The sequence below is a fragment of the Macaca fascicularis genome, chromosome 9 (assembly GCF_037993035.2).
Source record: "Macaca fascicularis isolate 582-1 chromosome 9, T2T-MFA8v1.1".
In the NCBI taxonomy this organism is placed as follows: Eukaryota; Metazoa; Chordata; class Mammalia; order Primates; family Cercopithecidae; genus Macaca; species Macaca fascicularis.
In genome coordinates this window covers 116,769,866-116,795,650 of record NC_088383.1, presented here as the reverse complement: position 1 = coordinate 116,795,650, position 25,785 = coordinate 116,769,866, and positions in this window count along the sequence as shown.

Genomic DNA, 25,785 nt, shown 5'->3' with positions numbered 1-25,785 from the left:
ATGTTTTTTCTCCAGTGTATAGCTCCCGCATATCTTTTATTACAATTATTCCTAAATATTCATGTTTTCTAAGTGACAACGTACATTTCAATGTACTATTCCAATTCTAAATACTAGTCTACAGAGATAAATTTATATTGATTGGTAACTTTGTTTTCTGTGACTTTACTGAATTTACTTAAGTTGTAATATGTTGTATAGGGTTTTTCACATATGTAATTGTATCAGAAAAGTATATTTTTACTAGTTTTATTCCTACCTGTATTCTTTTTGTCTTGCTAAAGATAAGCCCTTCACATAATGTTAACATGATATGATAAAAGTAGACATCCTTGCTTCATCTCCAATCATATAAAAATTCTGCATTTTACCATTAAATATTTATTAGCTCTAAGAACTTTTATATTCCTGCCTTATAAGTTTGAGGAAATTTTATTTCTAGTTTGCAGAGGTTATTATAAATGTATTGGCATTGTGAAATGCCTTTTCTACATTATTGATTATATTTTTATGTAGCTTATATTTTATTAATGTGGAGAATTATACTTATTTAATTATAAATGTAAACAGAATCTTGCATTCTTGGGATAAACTTTGCTTGTGATATGTTTCTTTTGATTTGTTACTATTTTGTTAAGAATTCTGCATGTATATTCACGATGAATATTAATTTGTATTTTTATTTTCTTGTGATCTTGTCTAGTTTTGGTATTAGAATTATTCAATTATTCTGTTCTTATAAAATGTGTAACAAATTCTCCCTTTTATTCTATTTTCTGGTTGGAAAACAGTATTGACATTATTTCTTCTTCAAATGTTTACTACAAAATTCTGGTGAAGCTACCTATACCCCGAAATGTAATTGTGGGAAGCTTTTTGAATACAAACTGATTTTCTTTAATAAGTATCACACTATTTAGATTGCATATTTTCTGTATCAATTTTGAAATGAAGAGTTAGAGAGTATATCCAAGTTTCCCAAATCATTGCAGCTGACAAAACACAATGAAATTTTAAGATGAGCAAAAATTGGGCATTTTACAAATGAAGATAATATTAAGATGTGTTGGTTGGGTGCGGTGGCTCACGCCTGTAATCCCAGCACTTTGGGAGGCCGAGGAGGGTGGATCACAAGGACAGGAGTTCAAAACCAGCCAATATGGTGAAACCCCATCTCTACTAAAAATAGAAAAATTAAACAAACGTGGTGACATGCACCTGTAATCCCAGCTACTTGGGAGGCTGAGGCAGGAGAATCGCTTGAACCCAGGAGGCGGAGGTTGCAATGAGCTGACATCGCACCACTGCACTCCAGCCTGGGCGACAGAGCGAGACTCTGTCTCAAAAAAAAATGTTGTGTTTGTTTGGAAAGACTTTATTATGCCAGCGAGAAGCGAATACAGAGTGAAACACGAAAGTCCCCAAGGGTATTACAGATAATCAATCACTGATGGCTCCCCACTTTGAACTCACCTTAGTGTAGATGTCAAGAAGCATCCAAGCTGCCTGTTGAGGCTTCAGCTGAGGCTGACCTTCCCACCAGGCTAACCTGCAAGTGAGCACATGCATATGGTTGAGATATCAGTCATATATTAGACAGTTAAACAGCAGAGAAGTGAAAAGAGAGGTCTAATGCACATAATCCTCTTTCAATAACCAAAGTGCTTGACCAAATGATGTCACCTTACTTGTGTTTGTCAACACCTCTTTTAGCAAGAAGTCACTCTCCAACTGGTAACATAATTTGACAGCAGCCCCTAATTATTTTTCTGTTTATTTGTACTTGAAAAACAAATTTCAAATGTAATGCAGACACGATTCTTAGCAGTAATTTGGAAGACACAACAAAGAAAGAAAAAATAAAACAAAATGAAACTTCAAAAGCGTACTTTTAGAGTTAAACCTAGAATTTTATTTAATAAAATAATGTGTACATAATTTATAATTACTATTAAACTATATAATATTTATTTATATTTAATAAGTTATGAACTTTTAAAATTCAATAAATACTTTCTTTTAAATATCTAACTAGTACAGTTTTATGCCATCTTGGAGCTATACTAGAATTTGTTCAGACATTACTTGCTTTGATTTTGAGTTGCATGGAGTATTTGTATGTGATTCTCTGGTAGATTTTTTGAGTCTTTGAATAAATTCCAATAAATTGAAATAATAAGTTAACTGATACAGATTTTGTTAAGACTATTGACAAAATATTTTATATTTATTTTTATAGAGCAATAAAAACACTTAAATTCCCACCATGAGTATGTGAAAGTGCCAATTTTGTTGCACAATTGCAATCAATTTTTTAATCCTTGAGTATTTGCTAGATAAAATATTTCATTATTTTATTCATTTTAATGTCTCTGACATAAAACTTAACATTTTGACATATATTTTTCAGTTATATGTACTTTTTTCTGTAAATCTCATTATTCTTTATTCCTACTTTACCTATCAGGGTTTTAGTATAAAGCTTGATGAAATATAAGTCCTGTACAGAATAATACTCAATTTTGTCTGTAATATTTTGGCAAAGATTCTCTTTAGCTTTAGTAGCCTTTTAATTTAGTCTATGTGTTTTGAAATGGATGAGATTTTTATTGTTTTATGCAGTTAAATTTTTTAAATTTTCTTCTGGCTTATTTAATTGCATGCAATTTTGGAAATCCCTTTTAATATTTATAAAAATATTCATTTATAGGCTGTGAATGTTTTGCAGTTCTTTTTAATGCATGAAATTTAAATCAGCCGGAATTAATTTTAGACTCTTAAGCCTTGCTATGAAGAGATTCACCTTTTCATCTCTGCTCCATCTTCTAATGAAGCCAACCTTGCAGAAGGTAATGAAGAGTTGGTAATGTATCTTGCATTCTTTCTTTTATTACTCCAAAAATACTACTTGTGTGAGTTGGGCTATCTTAAGCCCAGTTATTGGAACTTCTCAGCACTCATTTCCAGCTCTTAAACAGAGAACTCCAATTAGTTACTATGCATACTTCCATATTACAAGATAAAGAAGGTAAACATGTTATAGGGTGTCAGAGACAAGGGAAAGAAAGAAAAAGGCAGCAGTAGTGAGGGAATCATAGAAAATTTATTTTCAAATTACTAGAAACAAAAAAAAAAGATTAAAATAAACACTCCTTTAGGCATCAAAAGATGACTTTTGAGCTTTGAGCTTCTTTCGTAGAATGTTTAGGGCATTTCCCAAAAATGTACTATATTCAACCTAAATATCATCATTATGAAATTGTCATCAAATGAAGAACATGGGCTATTTTGTAGAATAACTGACCCAGAGTCATAAAAAGATTCAATATCTGAGAAATATGGTCTAGTCAACATTGGAAGGGAAGACTAATGAGACATAACAGCCAAAGTAATTTTATGAATTTTTCCTGAAGCCTGAATTTAAAAAGAAAAAATGAGTATGCTTCTTCAAATAATTGGAGATGAAAAATAGATAAGCTATTTCAAAAATTAGTTGAATGAATGCTAATCTTTTCATGTATATCAATGGTGTGGTTTATTGGGCAAATATCCTTGATATTGGGAAATCGATTCTCCAGTAATCTTATAATTAAGAAGCACATTTTGAAGTGTTACTATGGGTGCACTCTACCTTCAAATGGTTTGGTAAATGGATTGTGTGTGTAGGATATGCGTGTTTACATGTGTGTAATGAAAGAAACAGCAGTTAGTGAATATGAGTGTTTATTTTAGTCATTTTTTGTTTCTATTAATTTGAAAAGTTTCTGAATACGTTAAATGCATACATACATACATACATAAAGGTAATAGTAGTTCCTACTTCACAGACTTATTGTGAGTACTAAATGTACTATTTCATGTAAAGAGCTGACTACTAGTATGTTTTATAAATTATTACTATTTAATGCATGTTAAGTAATAGTAAGTCACAGAGAATCTTGGGATGAGAATATTGAGAATACACTTCCCAGTGTTAGTAATAATAATAAATGTGCAATTATTCAGGTATTTGCATTCTTTCTTTTATTACTTCAAATATATTAGTTGTGCTTCTCCTGTATTCCTGCCTATGTTTTCTCAAGCAGTCCTGCCATCTGTTGTCCCAGCGTATGCTTCAATGCTTCAAATAGAAGTAACGTACTACCTTTTATTTTCGTCCTCTTTTTACAAACCCATGTTTCATACCATTTTAAGTCCACTTTATTTCATGAAGTTTCTTTAGAGCATCATGATCCCAATTGGGATTTTCCCCCTGAATTCCTACAAATTGACTTATTGCTTCTATTACTGCTCTGAGAATTCAGATGTAGATGTGCAACTATTGATTTCTTTGCCTCTTACTGTAAAATACTTTACAGCACAAAGTGCCCATTTCTAGTAGGAGTTTTGGAGAATAAAGAAAATACCTTCTTAAGAAAAGAAGAATATTCTATATTATGGCTGGAGCTAATCTTTCAGATGGTGCCTAATTGTGAAAGTTGAGTTTTCCCAAAAGCCTGAAACTTAAAGTGAGAAAAATCATATGCCTTTGAAGATTTCTTCAATTGTACTATACAACCCAAGTACAAAGAAGAACTGGATTTCTCTGTGCATTTTTATTCTGACATTCACTGCCTACTTTCTAAATGCAAAGAATTTTCTGTAATAAAAATTGGACCCATATTAGGATTAATGCAGAGACGATTTCCTCAAATGCAATACCCATCATAATCCCTTCAATTTAACTTTCCTCTGTCATGGGATTTTCAAGGAAATAAATTTAATTTTTCTTGAAGTCAAATGTATTAATAGTTAATAAAAACAAAGTCCAATGATAGTGTTAGCAAAAAATAAGAAATGTATGTAAAGCCCTTCTATATTTGAATTAAATGCCTGAATTGGGCAGCATTAACTCCTAGACATTAAATGTGATGTGGGTGAGAAGAAATATTTCAGGAAAAAGAAAATATTTGCTTGTTGAGCTAAAATGATGAATGGATCTATATTATGAAAATAGACCACAGGCTTATTATCAGAAAGATTGTCTTTCCAGTTGTTAGTAGAATGCAGATGTACATTAACAATGGTATAGGAAAGTCAGATACGTTTAGTATGTGTTATCTACTACAAGACAAATAAAGGCTATGATATATAGTGGACATATTTTTAAAAAAATATTTACTCCTTTGCATTCTGAATCCTTCAATATTCTATTTGGTTTATTTTTATTCAGTTCCAAGCTGGGCCTCTTCAATCAGATTATTCCAAATTCCTGGCTATTGTATCTCATTCAGAGTTTGGTGTAGAAGATCAGTCAGTCCATTGAGAGTTGTCTCTGAGACCTTATTACTCAGTTGGTTGAATTAACTAGGATGGGTAGGATATACCACAGCAAGAAATAAACACCAGCATCCTACTAGCCTAAAAATATATAGACATATTTATAGGTCAAGGGAAGTCCAATTTGGGTTGGGTCACACTCCTGCTTGTAAGCTGGTCACATGAAATATATGGTTTCTAAAGTCACTGCACCTGAGGGTGAAAGAATTGGAAGACTTAGAAGTAAATATTTTTAAGAGACAGGACTATTTGTGACTTAGACCATTCCCTCCTACCACTCATTGACTAGAGGTCAATCATTTGACTTCAACAATATGAAAATAAGGCTAAACAAATGAGTCTTCCTATATGTCCAGGAGGAAGAATAGGATGACAAAAATGTCTCTGCGTTAGTCTTCTTTCTATAGAAATTAATAGTCCCATAAACTATGAGCCTTGAGTAATTGGTATCCATTTCTTTTACACTCAGTATTTTAAAAACAACTTCATTAGAATTAAATCAAACAGAGTCATTTTACCGATCATTTCAGGGAGGTATCTGGTTGAAGACTTGCACATGACCTCATAAAAGCTTTTTACCTTTTCTTAAGTACTGTTTGAGTTGAATTCCTCCATTTTAAAACCAAGAGTCATCACTAATTTAGATCTTTTAGACTACCCAGACCAATGCTTTATAAAATTAACACCATTAATCAATTAATCAACTGGTGCATCAATTGGAAATAATTTATTTTTCACATCCTTAACATTATAGTGTACCTGGTAAACTTCTAATCATCTGTCAAACTTTGTTCCAGTGTCACTGCTTAATGAAGTGTCTTCATTCCATTCTGTACACAGCTCCATTAATTCACTTAATTCTCATGGGCAGCATGGCATAAAATATAAAACCATAAGCACTGAAATTAGAATCACTAGGTTTAAATCCTGACCTTGCTAATTACCAGCTTTGTAACATTGGGCATTATGTATAATCTCTTTTTTCCTCAGTATCCCCAACTGTAAAATGGGGATAAAATTATTAAGTTATCTTAAAAAATATGAGTTAATAAATAGAAAAATGTAGAATAGTGACAGTCATTAGGCAAGATTAGATATTTTATTGCTATTGGTTTTATTTTTACTAGACTGTGAACTCAAAAACAAATGCAGTGATTATTTACTATTTTCTTCAATACCCAGAGCATGCTTAGTATAAGTGAGCACTCACTAAATATTAGTTGAATGTATTGCACTAGTAATAACAGTAGTAAGATAATAATTATAATAACACCTAGCATTATGAAGCACCTAGGATGTGCTAAGCATGATTCTAAGTGTTTTTCATGCATTAACTTATATAATGAGTAAGCTGAGAAAATAATCTACCACTGAGGATAATTAATACTTGCTATTATTATTTAAAATACTAAAGAATTTCAGTGGCTTAAAAAAGAAGAGTTTATTTCACATTGGGATAAAATTTAACTTTGATGTTGCTAGTTTCAGAGATTTCCTGGTTAGAACTTCCAACAGGACTCACTCAGGGTTCTAGATTTTCTTCTTTCTACTGCACATCTTTTATAAGGCCTTCTGAAGTTACCTTGAAAGGAACAGAGAAAAGAATCATAAAATGAGTTTGCTTTATTGTTTAATTAGAAACAGGACTAGAAATACATCTATTCCACAACTGTTCTATTGGCCAAAAACTGACACAAGATTGTGCAAAATGAAAAGAAAAGACCTGGAAAGGAACAACCGGTACCAGCCATTGCAAAAACATGCCAAAATGTAAAGACCATCGAGGCTAGGAAGAAACTACATCAACTAACAAGCAAAATAACCAGTTAATATCATAATGGCAGGATCAAGTTCGCACATAACAATATTAACCTTAAATGTAAATGGACTAAATGCTCCAATTAAAAGACACAGACTGGCAAACTGGATAAAGAGTCAAGACCGATCAGTCTGCTGTATTCAGGAGACCCATCTCACATGCAGAGACATACATAGGCTCAAAATAAAGGGATGGAGGAAGATTTACCAAGCAAATGGAGAACAAAAAAAAGCAGGGGTTGCAATACTAGTCTCTGATAAAACAGACTTTAAACCATCAAAGATCAAAAGAGACAAAGAAGGCCATTACATAATGGTAAAGGGATCAATTCAACAGGAAGAGCTAACTATCCTAAATATATATGCACCCAATACAGGAGCACCCAGATTCATAAAGCAAGTCCTTAGAGACTTACAAAGAGACTTAGACTCCCATACAATAATAATGGGAGACTTCAACACTCCACTGTCAACATTAGACAGATCAACAAGACAGAAAGTTAACAAGGATATCCAGGAATTGAACTCATCTCTGCAGCAAGCAGACCTAATAGACATCTATAGAACTCTCCACCCCAAATCAACAGAATATACATTCTTCTCAGCACCACATCACACTTACTCCAAAATTGACCACATAATTGGAAGTAAAGCACTCCTCAGCAAATGTACAAGAACAGAAATTATAACAAACTGTCTCTCAGACCACAGTGCAATCAAACTAGAACTCAGGACTAAGAAACTCAATCAAAACCGCTCAACTACATGGAAACTGAACAACCTGCTCCTAAATGACTACTGGGTACATAACGAAATGAAGGCAGAAATAAAGAAGTTCTTTGAAACCAATGAGAACAAAGATACAACATACCAGAATCTCTGGGACACATTTAAAGCAGTGTGTAGAGGGAAATTTATAGCACTAAATGCCCACAAGAGAAAGCAGGAAAGATCTAAAATTGACACTCTAACATCGCAATTAAAAGAACTAGAGGAGCAAGAGCAAACACATTCGAAAGCTAGCAGAAGGCAAGAAATAACTAAGATCAGAGCAGAACTGAAGGAGATAGAGACACAAAAAACCCTCCAAAAAATCAATGAATCCAGGAGTTGGTTTTTTGAAAAGATCAACAAAATTGACAGACCACTAGCAAGACTAATAAAGAAGAAAAGAGAGAAGAATCAAATCGACGCAATTAAAAATGATAAAGGGGATATCACCACCGACCCCACAGAAATACAAACTACCATCAGAGAATACTATAAACACCTCTATGCAAATAAACTGGAAAATCTAGAAGAAATGGATAATTTCCTGGACACTTACACTCTTCCAAGACTAAACCAGGAAGAAGTTGAATCCCTGAATAGACCAATAACAGGCTCTGAAATTGAGGCAATAATTAATAGCCTACCAACCAAAAAAAGTCCAGGACCAGATGGATTCACAGCTGAATTCTACCAGAGGTACAAGGAGGAGTTGGTACCATTCCTTCTGAAACTATTCCAATCAATAGAAAAAGAGGGAATCCTCCCTAACTCATTTTATGAGGCCAACATCATCCTGATACCAAAGCCTGGCAGAGACACAACAAAAAAAGAGAATTTTAGACCAATATCCCTGATGAACATCGATGCAAAAATCCTCAGTAAAATACTGGCAAACCGGATTCAGCAACACATCAAAAAGCTTATCCACCATGATCAAGTGGGCTTCATCCCTGGGATGCAAGGCTGGTTCAACATTCGCAAATCAATAAACATAATCCAGCATATAAACAGAATCAAAGACAAGAACCACATGATTATCTCAATAGATGCAGAAAAGGCTTTTGACAAAATTCAACAGCCCTTCATGCTAAAAACGCTCAAGAAATTCGGTATTGATGGAACGTACCTCAAAATCATAAGAGCTATTTATGACAAACCCACAGCCAATATCATACTGAATGGGCAAAAACTGGAAAAATTCCCTTTGAAAACTGGCACAAGACAGGGATGCCCTCTCTCACCACTCCTATTCAACATAGTGTTGGAAGTTCTGGCTAGGGCAATTAGGCAAGAGAAAGAAATCAAGGGTATTCAGTTAGGAAAAGAAGAAGTCAAATTGTCCCTGTTTGCAGATGACATGATTGTATATTTAGAAAACCCCATTGTCTCAGCCCAAAATCTCCTTAAGCTGTTAAGCAACTTCAGCAAAGTCTCAGGATACAAAATTAATGTGCAAAAATCACAAGCATTCTTATACACCAGTAACAGACAAACAGAGAGCCAAATCAGGAATGAACTTCCATTCACAATTGCTTCAAAGAGAATCAAATACCTAGGAATCCAACTTACAAGGGATGTAAAGGACCTCTTCAAGGAGAACTACAAACCACTGCTCAGTGAAATAAAAGAGGACACAAACCAATGGAAGAACATACCATGCTCATGGATAGGAAGAATCAATATCGTGAAAATGGCCATACTGCCCAAGGTAATTTATAGATTCAATGCCATCCCCATCAAGCTACCAATGAGTTTCTTCACAGAATTGGAAAAAACTGCTTTAAAGTTCATATGGAACCAAAAAAGAGCCCGCATCTCCAAGACAATCCTAAGTCAAAAGAACAAAGCTGGAGGCATCACGCTACCTGACTTCAAACTATACTACAAGGCTACAGTAACCAAAACAGCATGGTACTGGTACCAAAACAGAGATATAGACCAATGGAACAGAACAGAGTCCTCAGAAATAATACCACACATCTACAGCCATCTGATCTTTGACAAACCTGAGAGAAACAAGAAATGGGGAAAAGATTCCCTATTTAATAAATGGTGTTGGGAAAATTGGCTAGCCATAAGTAGAAAGCTGAAACTGGATCCTTTCCTTACTCCTTATACAAAAATTAATTCAAGATGGATTAGAGACTTAAATGTTAGACCTAATACCATAAAAATCCTAGAGGAAAACCTAGGTAGTACCATTCAGCACATAGGCATGGGCAAAACTTCATGTCTAAAACACCAAAAGCAACGGCAGCAAAACCCAAAATTGACAAATGGGATCTCATTAAACTAAAGAGCTTCTGCACAGCAAAAGAAACTACCATCAGAGTGAACAGGCAACCTACAGAATGGGAGAAAATTTTTGCAATCTACTCATCTGACAAAGGGCTAATATCCAGAACCTACAAAGAACTCCAACAAATTTACAAGAAAAAAACAAACAACCCCATCAAAAAGTGGGCAAAGGATATGAACAGACATTTCTCAAAAGAAGACATTCATACAGCCAACAGACACATGAAAAAATGCTCATCATCACTGGCCATCAGAGAAATGCAAATCAAAACCACAATGAGATACCATCTCACATCAGTTAGAATGGCGATCATTAAAAAGTCAGGAAACAACAGGTGCTGGAGAGGATGTGGAGAAATAGGAACACTTTGACACTGTTGGTGGGACTGTAAACTAGTTCAACCATTATGGAAAACAGTATGGCAATTCCTCAAGGATCTAGAACTAGATGTACCATATGACCCAGCCATCCCATTACTGGGTGTATACCCAAAGGATTATAAATCATGCTGCTATAAAGACACATGCACACGTATGTTTATTGCGGCACTATTCACAATAGCAAAGACTTGGAATCAACCCAAATGTCCATCAGTGACAGACTGGATTAAGAAAATGTGGCACATATACACCATGGAATACTATGCCGCCATCAAAAAGGATGAGTTCGTGTCCTTTGTAGGGACATGGATGCAGCTGGAAACCATCACTGTTAGCAAACTATCACAAGAATACAAAACCAAACACCGCATGTTCTCACTCATAGGTGGGAACTGAACAATGAGATCACTTGGACTCGGGCAGGGGAACATCACACACCGGGGCCTATCATGGGGGGGGGGAGGGGGGAGGGATTGCATTGGGAGTTATACCTAATGTAAATGGAGAGTTGATGGGTGCTGACGAGTTGATGGTTGCAGCACACCAACATGGCACAAGTATACATATGTAACAAACCTGCACGTTATGCACATGTACCCTAGAACTCAAAGTATAATAATAAAAATAAATAAATAAATAAATAAATAAATAAGAAAAGAAAAGACCTCCTTTGTGATCATGATTAAAATTAATTCACTTGGTAAAAAGTAAATTTTAAAGATCTATTGAGGGAAGTGAAGATTAAAATCCAAAACAAATGAAAACAAAAGACTGCTATCATTGGAAAGCTCCACTGAAGAAACAATTAAGAGTGGCCTTGCAGGATGCAGACTAAGAAAAAGTAGAATTGGTGGAATGAAAGGAGAAAGCATTCCAGGTGAGAAGACAGGCACAGCTAAAGGTGTGGAGGGAAGCCTCTACAGGAACAACTCCTGTTAAACAGCTGAGCACTATGAAAACTCAGACTCAGTACATACAACGCTAGCAACAAACAAAGGTCATTAAAACCACGTAGCAATGAATGCATGCATCCTTCTTTCTAGAAAACCTTGACATGGAAATAAGCCTATTGCTGGTGGGAGATTGGGATTTACTCCACTGCACCTGGTTATCAGATAAACAGATTCTTTATACTTGAATTCAGTCCTTTTTCAAACTCCTACATCCACATAAGATGGTTGACTAATCTTGTTTAGAATGATGTTGTTGGCAACGTTTTCTGACACTTTCCACCTGTTGCATTGTACTCTGAATCCTGGTTGTTTTTGCACAGTTTAGTCTTGCCTCCTTACCAAGACTATATACCATTCAAAAATAGAGACTTGAATAAATTTAAAGTCCTAAGCACAGTGTAGCAGACATAATAGTTGTTTACATAACACTGACTTATCTCTCAAGTCACGGGATGTTGTACAGATACCTGGCACTGCAGTTTTGTGCTCTGCACACAGGCTTCTAAACAGGAGCACAGCAAAATCCCCACATCTTATCTATATTTTTTATCTTTTCATCTTTTCTATTAGTCAGTGAAGGAACAAAAAGCTAAATTATGATATTCTGAGTCATGGAGCTCTCCTGGTCTCTGTAGTCCATTTTGTAAGGGATGAGGCAGAACTGAACATTAATTAGTAAATGATTGATATCCACCTTGCCCTGTACATGCAACCACCAGTGACCTATATTTTGCTGAATATGTGGTATCTGATACATTAAGATACATTATTCCTTCACTCCTTCTGACACATTTTCAGGTTGGATGCCATGTTGTCTTGTGTGGGTGCCCAAGCTTGGCTTAAAATTCTAGTGCTTTCTCTCTTCCAAGGGCTGAGGCATTTGGAGAAGGTGTAACTGCTTCCTGGGAATGCATTTGCCAAGTGTTAGAAGTTAAATAAGCAGAGAAATTTAAATGACATGTCATGTAAAACCCAATTCAGATCCAACTGGGGTGTCTCCAAGAAGCATCTTTAAATATAAATTTCTAATCTATGTTAAAATTACATCTTAAATTAAATGCTTATGGAGATGAATGGATCGCTCTATGACTCAAAATCATTTACATGGACTGTTTCATACTTAATCTGAAACATGTTTTCTCTAAGATTCAAATGGGTAGGTTGACAGTCTTCTACTCTTCAGACAATTTCATTTTTAGGCTTCTGAATTTTTCTTAAATCAAAATCTATATTGCCTCAAGTGGGCAAATGATGTGTCCAGCTGAAAGCATATGAATTAAGTTTAGGGTTCTCGTGAAAAAAATATGAGATGCAAGCTGTGTGCGGTGGCTCACATCTGTAATCTCAGCACTTCAGAAGGCCAAGGCAGGCGGATCACGATGTCAGGAGTTCGAGACCAGCCTGAATGACATGGTGAAACCCGTCTCTACTAAACACACACACACACACACACACACACACACACACACACAAATAGCCAGGCATGGTGGCACGCACCTGTAATGCCAGCTATTCGGGAGGCTGAGGCAGGAGAATCGTTTGAACCCAGGAGGCAGAGGTTGCAGTGAGCCGAGATCACACCACCACCGTACTCCACGCTGGGCAACAGAGTGGGACTCTGTCTCATATATATATGATGCAGACTGTGCATGTGATTTGTCTTCACTTCTGCAGGGTAGAAACATAGTGACTAAATAAGGTACCTTTGTGGTTTCAAGAAAGAAGATTTGACTGTTAGCTTAAGTAGGTGGGACTGAAGAGAAGCCTATAAATAAATATAGGGGCTATTATAGCAGTCAGGTAACCTTATTGTGTTTATTATCTTCTTTGCATTAAAGTAGATGACTGAAGAATTAGGCTAATGGAGACATTGAGCAATGGATGAGGAGAAATGGCAAGATAAGTTCAGGATTAGAATAAATATTGTTCAAGGGAAAAGAGAAACCAGTTAGGGGGTTGCCACAGCTGGCCTCTCAAGCTCTCTCTTTTCCCCTCTTTTTTTTTTTTATCTCTACCTTTGGTTAAAACAAAATAAGCAGAAAACCATTAGCTTGGGATTGTTTCTGTACCCAGAATCCTTACACAAATAAAGTGATATTTAACTTAAAGGCATTCCTTATAATGCATTAATTTTGAAAAAAAATGAACAAATGAATTAAACTGACTTTCAGCCATTCACAAACAGCTATTAGTTGTATTACTAGAGGCTTTCCACTGGACCATACACAAATAAAGCAAATGCCTCACTTTACTCAATCAAGTGATGTTCATACTTTGAATCTGCATTCAGTCTATAAAAGCCTGCTGCTCAGGCTGCTAAAGTGGAGAGCTCTGAACCTCTTCTGCTTTTGAGTACTGCCCGATTTGTGAACCTTGTTCTCAAGTGAACCCTGTTACATTTATTTTGCCTACAGGTTTTCTTTTAACACGTATGTATTTTTTCAGCATATATGGCTTCCTTTAGCTCATGATCATTTCATAGTCCAAACATTTGTGAACAGAGTAGCAGTTAGTTTCATTCACTCAATACATGCAAACAGAATAAGCCTTTGCCACCTAGTCAGAAAGACATTACGTCAAGAGTGCTTTGCTGAGGCAACAAGTTCTCCCCTGTTGTCATTCAACTATACTCAAGGCTGAGTATCACTGATGAGGATGAACATAGATGTAGAGATGAATAGAGATTTAATATATAATAGATAAATAGAGATAGATAAATGATAAATAGTACTGCTGAAGATGATTATGACTACAATCAGCATGATAATGATAATGACAGTGATCATTCATTCTCATATTTTACTTTCTCTCTTTCAGGCTCTGTTTTAACTAAATGACATGGTTTCACTTATTGAACTTTCACAACCCTATGAAATTGATACTATTATCATCTTGTATTTTATAGAGAGAAAAGCCAAAAGTAGGTTAAATAATTTATTTTAATGCACAGTAGACATAAAAAATGCAGTAATATTAAAAACAACAAGTGAAAACAACAACGGCAACAACGAAAACAACGGCAACAACGAAAACAGCCCCAAACATGCAATAAACAAGGCTCAAGGAAAATAGCATCTACAAGCCATATTAATATCTGTGGTGTTTCCCCCAAAAGTAGTACCGATATTCAGTGAATCTTTTTTTGGAAGACTGAGTATTTGTAACCCATATCTAGCAGAGGGATGAAGATCCCAGTACCTTTGGTGATGATGCCGGAATGTGACTACTCTTGAGTTTTCCTCAGTGATATTTACCTATCAATGCAGAATATAATTCAAAATTAAGGATATTATGAGTTGAAGGGTTATATTCACTGATAAATGTGTCATTTAAATCTTAGTTATCATGCATGGATGGCTCAGACACTCATCTCTAATACGTTGTTCCATTTATAACTCACTCATTTGATAATCCTGCAGTAAAGGCTACATGCAGGCATTTAGAGAAGTTATACTTTTTCTAGCTTATATCTGGTTTCTACTCCAAGACCACAAGAGACAGACTCCCAAGAAGCGACACTTTTCAGGTTCCTGATTCCTCCAAAGTATAATTCATGTATATGTATATATACAAATTACTGTCTATATATCAATTTATATATGGTACACTTACTATATATTATCAACATATCTACTTTCCTGCAAATTTTTGTTCCTGTAGATTGGAACATTGCAGATAAGGCTTGATCTTACAACTACAAATCTATCACCTTGACGTTAATATAGATTACATGTCAATATGAAATTTGGCAAGAATGGTGCCATCCAATAAATCTAATGAGAAGCATTACATTTTTCTCAATATACTAGCATTGTCAATTAGGTTTGATTGAAAAATGAGTTGTTCTCACTGGCACTAGAAGCAGTAGATCCCAAGTATTCATACATCAATAAATAGCTAATAACAGGCATTGTATATGTCATTAAATAATCATAACAGTTATTCTTCCTTAATAGGACTGGAGTGCCTTGTATCCTGCAGCTGAGTAAATCACTGCACTTGATTGTTTCCTGTTTTATTCTAAAAAGCAAAGACTAAATAATGTGAGCTGTTAGCTGTCATACAACTCGTATCATTAGTAGAAGGAATATTTATAGAACCCTAAACAAACCTAATATGACAGAAAAAAGATGAAGAGAAGATACCAAAGACAAGATTAGTGGAAAAATAATAATAGAAAATAACAAGTAATATGCTAGATAAAATATAATAATAAACAACCTGTTTAGATAAGCATACTTACAAGCAAATAGTGTGTTAAGGCCTGGCCATTCACTTATACTTGGTTGGATGTTTTGGTGGAAAAATATGTCCTGAGTTCCACTATTGTAAATTGAAATTTGGTTGCTTTGCTGATGTAACAAAAAGTCTGTTTATCCCAGAATAAGAATAACATATTTAGTTCAGTATGAATAGTTTTATGAAATTGTATTCAGGTATAAGTGTTACTCAGCTGCTCATAACAAAGTATGGAATTATCATTAGCCTTAAGAAGATGAAAGTTAAGTGCCAGTAGCACAGACTCACATTTATTGGAAATTCGGTCTTCTGGTATTTTTCTTTTCTGCCATTCACATCACATACCTTGCATTTCAAATGTGCCTCATGATTCAAGATGATTTTTTAAATGAAGGAAATCATGCCCATGTTCTAGACAGCATGAAAAAGTGGGACAAAATGTGCTGACTCAACTCTTGTAAAAAGCTTTTCTGTAAATTATACAAATATCTTCTATTTACATTTCACTAGTCAAAATACTTAGCTTAAAGCAAGCTGGGAAATACAGCAGTAAAATAGGCATATGACTATATTTAATAAAATTAGTAACAGGTCTTTTCTAGCAATGGTTTAATTCATTGCTTGTGACTAATGTGCCCTCTTATAATTACTAAGTAATTTGAAGAAAAATATAAATAGATGAAAGAGAAAGAGAGAGAGAAAACATTGGAATGTACTGAAGACCTGCTAAGTGAGGAGTTTTGTGGTTGAGATCTACGGGAGGAGAAAATGCAATGATGTCATGGATCTGAAACTGCTAAATTCCATTTCTGAAATCAGTGGCTGAGAAGCTGAATACAACTTCTGACGCTTTTGTAGGGATGATGTGATACCAAAAGGAAAAGCCCTGATAATACCTCAGCTTTTGGTCGTGACTGCAATAATGATACATCCATGGAGAAGGGAGCAGAGGAAATAGACAAGTCCTTAAATAAAATAAAGTCCACCTTTAAATCATCTCAATCCCTAGTAGAGATTAAGATGACCTGGAATTTCTAGTTCTGCTAGCACAGCTGCTTTTTAAAAAACATAAGTAAAATTTATATGGAGGGAGATGGTTGTAGTAAATGCCTTGTATTATCTCTATAGGTTTTCACATTTAATGTCTGGATATGAAGAAATACAACAACCAGTAAAGAAACCCATATGAGAGCACAAAGCATGAAAAAAACATGAGGGAAAAAAGTGACAGATAAAAGAGGCAGATCAACAGAGACTCCAACAATAGGCTAATTAGGCTTATGATGTTTTAATAAGAAAACGAACCTTAATGTGTTTATGAAATTATAAATAGTATTATAAATTTCAGCTGGCAACAAAAACTAGAAGTAAAATAAAATAGAAATAAAAATGAAATAAACTTATCAAAATCATAATCAATAAATAGATGTGCTAACAGGTTAGACACAGACCACGAGAGACCTGGTGACTTGGAAGATAGAAACGCTGAAAGCACACTTCCTCCTAGCGACCTGGAAGACAGAAAAGCAGAAAACACACACGTAGATGCACATCAAGACAAAATTATAAAAATTGCAAAAAAGGAGCATAAAGCACATATGGAATTTATTATAAACTTCTAGTATGCATGGAATTGAAATCCAGAGAGGTGAGGGGACAGAAGAGGGAACAGAGATAGTGGTAGTAAATTTTCCCCAAACAGACGTAAGTCATCAAGGCTCATATTCAATAATAATATACTGAAGTAGGAAAAATTCCCCAAAAATCCCCACAAGAACACCATGATTAAAGTCCAAAAGAAAGAAAACCTTACAAATAGACATATGAAAGTCCGTATTACGTTCAAGTGAGCCACAATGAGAGCTGCAGAGGAGAGGAAATAGGTGAATGATGTCTTTAATTAGTGAAAGGAATATGAATACTAATCTTAAATTGTCTATCCAAAACCATGCAAAACAAAAAAATACATATATATTCCTTTAAAAAGCCAAAAATATTTTTAGTCAAACTCAGAAAAATTTTATTAGCAGATTTAAGCTAAAATCAATCCAAATAGCAAAAATAATAATGCCAACATCAAAAAATTCCCAGGTAAGTATTCTTTCAGCAGAATAAAAAAGAGCCTAGGAGAAAGGTGGAATGTGCATGAAGGAAAGGAGAGTCAGATGAAAGTTACATGAATGAATCTAAATAAATATTGACAGTAACCACAAAAATGAAGATGTTGCGAGCTTTAATATATACACAAAATTAAAGTATAAAACAACAGTAATACTAAAGTCAGAAGAGAAATAGTGTTAAAGTGTTTGAAACATTTTGAATTGCCTGGAAGTCAATAAAGTATTAACTTTATTCATTAGATACATTATGCAATCACTAGCATACCAGTACAACTATAAAATAATCTATAATAAGTTAATACAGAACAAAGTTAATAATAAAAATGTAAAAACTCAATCAACAAGAATTCAAAGAAGCAGAAAAAAGGGAACATGGACAGTCAGGTCAAATAGATAAGGAAAGGTAAGCTATTTTGATATTAATAATGAATAATCATATTTATAACAGTAGTCTAAATATTTCTAACTAGGGGGAAGCAAACAAAATGCCCTATTAGTTTTTTAAGGATGCCCTAACAAATTACTGCAAACCTTTTGGCTTAAAACGGCAGAAATGTATTCTGTTACAGTTCTGGAGGCCCAAAGTGCAAAATAAAGACATCAACAGAGCTCCAAATATTTCACAGCAGAACATATTCTTCATCTTACAGTCTCTGGTAGCTCTAGAAGCAGTTCCTTGGCTTGTGGCAACATAATTCCAATCTCTGTCTTCAACTTCATATGGCCTTCTCCTCCCTGTTTTCTACTCTTCTGTCCTCATAAAGACACTTGTTATTAGATTTAAGATCCACTTGGTTATTTGAAGATGTTCTCTTACAGAATCTTCAACTTACATACATCTGCAAGGATTCTTCTTTCCAAATAAAGTAATATTCATATGTACTGGGAATTAGAGTTGAGCATATCTTTGGGGGAACCAATATTACCTATCATATTTGTGGGACAAACTCACATATTTGCTGTTGCAATAGACCCTTAAATATAAAGTAGAAAGAAAAAGAATCAGAAAAGATGTCCTATACAAACACTAACCAAAAGAAATGCAGATTTTAAGACAAGGATCATTATTCTTGTCACGAGGAGTGATAATTTCATAATGATCAAATAGTTAATTCACCAGAAAATATAAAATTCTAAATGCATGTGCATCTAATATTGTAGCCTGAAAATATATGAAACAAAACTATAGAGAAATATCTAGGAAATGATACTATGATTACGGTACAAGACTTTAATACATCTCTCTCAGTATATGAGAGGGTAAAAAATAAATCAGTAAAATACAGAACATTTGAAACACAAAATCACAAACTTGACATACCTGGACAAACTTAACAAGCACTGAACCCAAAAATTTCAGAATACAAATCACTTTCAAGACCTATAGGATGTTTAACTAAATGGACTATCTGTTAAGCCATTACCCAAATCACGACAAATATTCCATAATTGACATACTGAAGAGTGGGTTCTCTAGTTTGAAATTAATCACAAATACACTAACAGAAACTGGCAGAAGTTTGGAAATTAAGCAATATGTGTCTAAGCAATCCATAGATTAAAAAGATATTACGAATGAATATCATCATTGCAACAAAAAATATAACATTCAATAATTAAGAAATTCAGATAAAGCTATGAATAGATAAAATTTATATTTTTAAATATATACATTAAAAAATAAACCTGAGAAGTTAATCATTTAAGTGAAATAAGCACAAAAGGACAAATGCCACAAATGTGCTTATATGTGGAATCTAACAAAGTCAAATTCATAAAAGTAGAGAATAGGATGGTGACTACAAGAGGTATGGTGGGGTTGATGTGGAGGATTGGGGAGAACACACAAAGGAGGAATAAATTCACGAAATCTTTTGTATATTATGGTGACTATAGCTAATAATATATTTATACTTAAAATTGCAAAGAAAGTCGATGTTAAGTGTTCTCATCACAAAAAAAATGATGTCTATGAGGTACTATATATGCTAATTAGATTGACATAGCCATCTTTCAATCTGTACATATATTAAAGCATTATTTTGTACATGATAAATACAGGTGGCCCTCTGTATTTTTAGATTGTGAATCTGCAATTTAACCAACCACAGTTTAAAAATATTCAAAAAAGTAATAATAATCATATTACAATAAAAACTAATACCAATAAAGAACAATATAGTACAAAGAGTATTTACATAGCATTTACATCATATGAGGTATAATAAGTACTCCAGAGATAATTTAAAGTATACAGGAGGATGTGCATACATTATATAAAAATACTATGCCCTTTACATAAGGGACTTGAGCATCTACAGATTTTGTTATCTGAAGGGGATCCTATAATCAGTCTCTCAAGGATATAAAGTAGTGACTGTATATACAATTTTTATTTATCAATGAAAATTAGAATATATTTTAAAGGAAGGAAAACACTTGAAAAAAACATGTATCATAAATTTAATAAAAATTCATCTAAAGAATTTTAGAAGTGACACCAAACTAATGCTCCCAGAATGGCAGAAGGAAGAAAATAATAGTGATAAAAGCAGAAGTTGACAAATAAAGGAAATCAAATATATAATGGGGAAAATCAACAAATCCCAAGAGTAATTTCTTAAGACTAATAACATAGATTTAATAATATAGATTAATCCATGCCAAGACCTTGAGGCAGACAGACAGGCTATGAGAGGGGCCTCTAGCAGGTCAGGTGGTGAGTGGCAAGGCTGGAATTTGCCCCTTGGGGCGTTTCTGGAGCTTTCTTTGCATGCCGAGTTGATTGCTTGCATCCATAAAGTGCTTTTTTTTTTTTTTTTTTTTGGCGGGGGGGGGGGGGGGTGTCATAATGATTGGATGCTTTATTGTATAAGAAAATGCCAAAATGTTTTCCAAGTGGTTACACCAATTTGTATTTCCAACAAAAATCTATGAGAGTTCTCATAGCTCCACATTCTTGCCAAGCATGTGGTACTCAGTCTTTTAAATTTCCACCATTCCAGAGAACATGCAGTGATAACTCTGTGGTTTTTATTTTCATTTTCTTGATGAGTAATGAAGTTGAGAACCCTTTCATGTGTATGTTTGTCATTGTTTCTTGGTGATGTGTCTGTTCAAATCTTTTGCCCATTTTAAAAACTGGGTTGTTTTCTTAGTTTTACCAATTTGTTAAGAGACCTTAAACATTCCGGATATAAGATTTTCTTCTACATTTTCTTCTAGCAGTTTTATAGTTTTAACTCTAATATTTAGATCTATGATTCACTTCAGGTTAAGGGTTTTTTTTGTTATTTTGTTTGTTTGTTTGTTTGTTTTTTTAATTATACTTTAAGTTCTAGGGTACATGTCCATAACGTGCAGGTTTGTTACATATGTATACTTGTGCCATGTTGGTATGCTGCAACTTTGTTAGTTTTTTAAAGATGCCCTAACAAATTGCCACAAACTTCTTGGCTTAAAACAATAGAAATGCATTCTCTTGCAGTTCTGGGGGCCCAAAGTCCAAAATAAAGACATCAGCAGAGCTCCAAATGGTTCATGGGAGAACATACTCTTCATCTTACAGCTTCTGGTAGCTCTAGAGCAGTTCCTTGGCTTGTGCTTTTTGTTAATATGTCTCTAGGGGTCAGACTGATTTTGTTCTAGAGATCCCTGGGTCTTGCTGGTAATAGCATGGGGATCCACCAATTTGTTTTGCCACTGTCCTACACACAGACTTAGTTTCCATTCATAGGTCATTATTAAATGCTTCTTCCTAAGGCTTAAAAAAAAGAATGTTGAACTACACTCTCAATTTTCAATACTAAGATAAAATGCAAATGATTTCCATGCAAAGATAACCTGAATAAAAATTGTACTTCTTTCAGATTTTCCAGATCTGAATGTCTGCTTTAGGAGCAAAGTCTTTGCTCCTGGTGCAAGGCCTTGGGGCAATTCCAACTAGAAAGAAAATGCAAATAAAGTTTATCAGAGATTTATAATACTAGATATTCTAGATACAGAGACAGAGTGAAAAATGGGCAGATAGAGAAGTTGTCAGAAGAATCGCCGCCGGGAACCCTGCTAGTTGTGTTTCCTGGTCAAACCTGTTGAACTATGGCCGTAGACATAGATCCAAAGCTGACACCCTCTGTCTTGAAAGTTTCTTGAGTTTTCCTGGCCAAAGGAGTCCTAGCTCTATTGTGGGGAGTATGTAGAATATGAGATGAAATTTCAATTTTGTTCTAAATGTCAGGGGAAGTTACTGAGATTTCATTTAAAAGATCACAGCCTGTTGTGTAGAGGATGGATTTAGTGAACATGAGTGAAAGCAGGGTGACCAGTCCTAGGGATCTGTAGCAGTGTTCTGAGAGATAGCACCCATCCACTCCTGGGGAATCATTTTGGATAGAATTAGTGGATTTAAGTGACTCTGACTTGACAACTGCATTAGATATACCCCCATCCTCCCACCTCACCCACAACCCAGATTGCATTAATTAACCAGCCCCTCTTCTAATTAGCTTGGGGCAATTATTTTCCTGTGAAAGCTGGTTTTGGGAAAACATTCTTCCTTTTCTCTTAAGAAGAGAGGAAGCTGAAAATCAAAAGTTATTATGTTTATGGCCAAAAGTAATATGAAAGACAGTGAAAATCTTTCAGCTATAAAAGTAATTACCTAAAATCAAAGGCATGAAAATGATGGCTGGCTCTTATAAGTGTGTTTTAGGTCATGCAAATCAGGTTAAAAGTTGCAATTAGAAATAGATTTTTTTTCCCCCCTGGAGAGCTACATGCAATATTCAGCTGAAGAAATTTACTTCTCTTGGACTCGAGGCAACCATCCCTCCAAATTGTAATCTGTTCTTCTATATTACATGTAAGAATCGTTGCCGAGGTCAATATCTTGGTGATATAAATCGTCTCTTGTGCCTGATATGTGTCTTCTGTTAAGAATATTAGGCTGAAATAGTTTAATGGCAGATATTATGGAAGAAATTGTGCACCTTATTTCTGATTGCTGGAAAATTGGTGATTCTCATCCATCAAAAATTATTTTCTAACCTAATTTTTTCTTCAACTCTACTGTAGGGCTTTTAAGATTATTTTAAGAAGCATCTTTGCTGCTACATTTATCATGGGATGTGAAAGGACAAAGTTTTAACATCTTTTGTCTAGAGTCCTTGGTTATTTTTTATTGTAAGCCTTTGGGTTATATTTTGTTAGTGAAGTAAACTCTAGCGCAACTTTGAACAACTTCTAAGAATCATTCAGTTTTAGGATGGAGAAAGGCCTTTGTCATAGTCTTATTTTACAGCTTCTTATGTGTCCATCTGCAAAGCTCAGTAAAGTACTTTGTGAGTAGAGTATGCCTTCATCCAGTTATAAATAAATACCCACCAGCATCTATGTTCAGGTACTGTGTTAGGTTCTAGGCATACAATAATCCACAAAACAGACAGCATTCTTGCTCACAAGGAGCCTTCAGTTTAGTGTGAGCAAAGGGCCATTTATTCAAGCTTCTTTACTCTAGTGGGCCCCTGATAAGATGTAGGGCAAGTGCCAATGTCTGCACTGAAAATTTTATTTTATGTTGAATGTGAAAGTATGATGTTTCCTCTGAAGCTTTGGGCTTGCACACCTATTGCCTGTAGGCCTGGTGTCAAGATTTGTCTGTAAGACATTGGAATCTACATGGTCTTTAATGTTTTCTAAAATTGTGGTCTGTGGATTTTTATTTTGAGCTCTTACTCCCCATCAGACATTTCAGCATGTGTGTACATGCACACATGTATGTTACCCGTGCTTTTGTGTCTTTGCAGTGTCTCCTCAAAGCAGATTGGTGTGACCAATTTGTAAATGAGGAAATTAAGACTGAACATTCACTTGCCCTTGGCCAAACAACTGGCAACTTGTAGACCTAGGATTCAGGCTCAAGACTGTCTGCTTCAGCAGCCTGTACCCTGTGCCTGCGCCTACTCCAGCACATCCCCGTCTTTTTGGTTTGTACTCCTTTCAGCCCCCTTCCACTTAATCTTGTAGAACAGGGCAGTTCTTACCAGTTTCTCATTTTCATACTAAAAATTATTGGTGCTTTAACCTGTTGGTGCCTCAAGTTACTTTCTGTATTGTGTCTTTCTCCTTAAGAAAAAAAAAATGAATGGGAAATTAAACTAAGGGCAGATACTCAACTTAGATTGTATATGTGGCTACTTGTATGTATATAATACTTGAAACTGTTCAAACTACAGGATGAAAATATACAAGCCCCAAAATTGAAAATTCAAACATTGTGCTATGAACTAAATTATGTACCCTCAAAATTCATAGTTCAAGCCATAACCCCTAATATGACTGGTTTAGAAGATAAGACCTTTAAAGAGATACTTAAGATTAAATGAGGTCATAAGTATGGGATGCTGATGGGATTGATGTACCTGTAAGAAAAAGGAAGAAACCTTAGGGAATTCACACACATACAAAGGGCCATCTGAGGCACAGTGAAAAGTGAATATCTCCAAGTCAAAAATATCTCAAAGTTAATCTCATGAGAAATTGGACTAAACAATGTCTTTGATCTTGGGCTTTTAGCTTTCAAAATTCTGGAGAAATACATTTTTGCTGTTTATTCAGTCTGTGGTATTTTGTTATGACAGTCTTATCAGATTAATATACATAGTGACATTAAAAGAGGAAGAAAGAGGAAGGGAGGAGGAAATAGAGGAGGGAGAAGAAAAGGGGCAAGAGAAAGGAAGAAAGGATGACAGGGAGGAAGAGTGAGAAAAGAAAGCAAGAAGGAAGGGGAGGGGAAGGGAGGGGACAGGAGGAATAGGAGGGGAGAGGAGGAAGAAAAGAAAAGGAAGGAAAGAAGGAAGAAGAAAGAGAAAGAAGGGAGGAAGGAAGGAAAGAAAGAAAAAGAAAGAAAAGAAAAGAAGGAAGGAAGGAGAAAAGAAATAAGGAAAGGAAAGACTAGGGAAAAAAAAGTAAAGAAAATAACTGCCCATTAGAAAGATTTTAGAGGGAAGAAAGAAAAGATTTTTTTAAAGTTCAAAAGGGAGGAAATAAGTGGACAAAATAAAGATAAAATGTCTTGAAAAGCAGCCCAGTGGCTTTACAATAACTAGTGGTAAAATTCCCCTTTTTGCAACATTAATTAATGTCCTCTTCTGTGGGTCATTCAGTGAGTCAAGGTTCTTCCCTCAGATCAGGCACCCTACATGGGCTTCAGAAACACTCACTTCCCTCCCAATGCAACTGCCAAGAGACTGTCATATCCTAGATAGTTAAGTTGTGCTTTCTCCCCCGATCATGAGAGGGAACACATATCTGGCTCTCAACAGTGGAAATGGCAGAAGAGCTTCCTTCTCTGTGTTCAGTTTAAGGGCCTTGTGGGGCTGAACATTCCCTGTCTAGTTATCTGATAGACACTTTACCCCACAGAGGAGAAATCTCTCTTTCACTTGAACAACTATCAGCAGAATTTCCTTATAATCTTTGTAAGGCCCTGGGATGCTTCTCTGATTGGTCCAGTCTCCACTAGATACCATGGAGCCAATGGTTGAACATCAAAATGCTTATCTAATCGGGTGAGTAGAGGGGAGATCTGACATTTTCTGGCTCGCCAGACATCAGGTTTAGTATCTGTGGCCTGTCTCATAGGTCAGTCCTCACCTACTGGTCATCATAGAACCCGTTTTATCCACTGACAATATTCCTATTTATATATTCCTGGTACTTTCCACCATACGTTCAAGCAAATTAATTATATCACTTTATTTTACAGGCAAAGTTGCATGTGCTAAAACACTTGTGGGCAAATTCATAAAAAACTCACAACCTTAATTTTCATAAGTGCCAGTTTCTTCACCTGTAAAACTGAGATAATAACAGGTACCTTGCAAGAA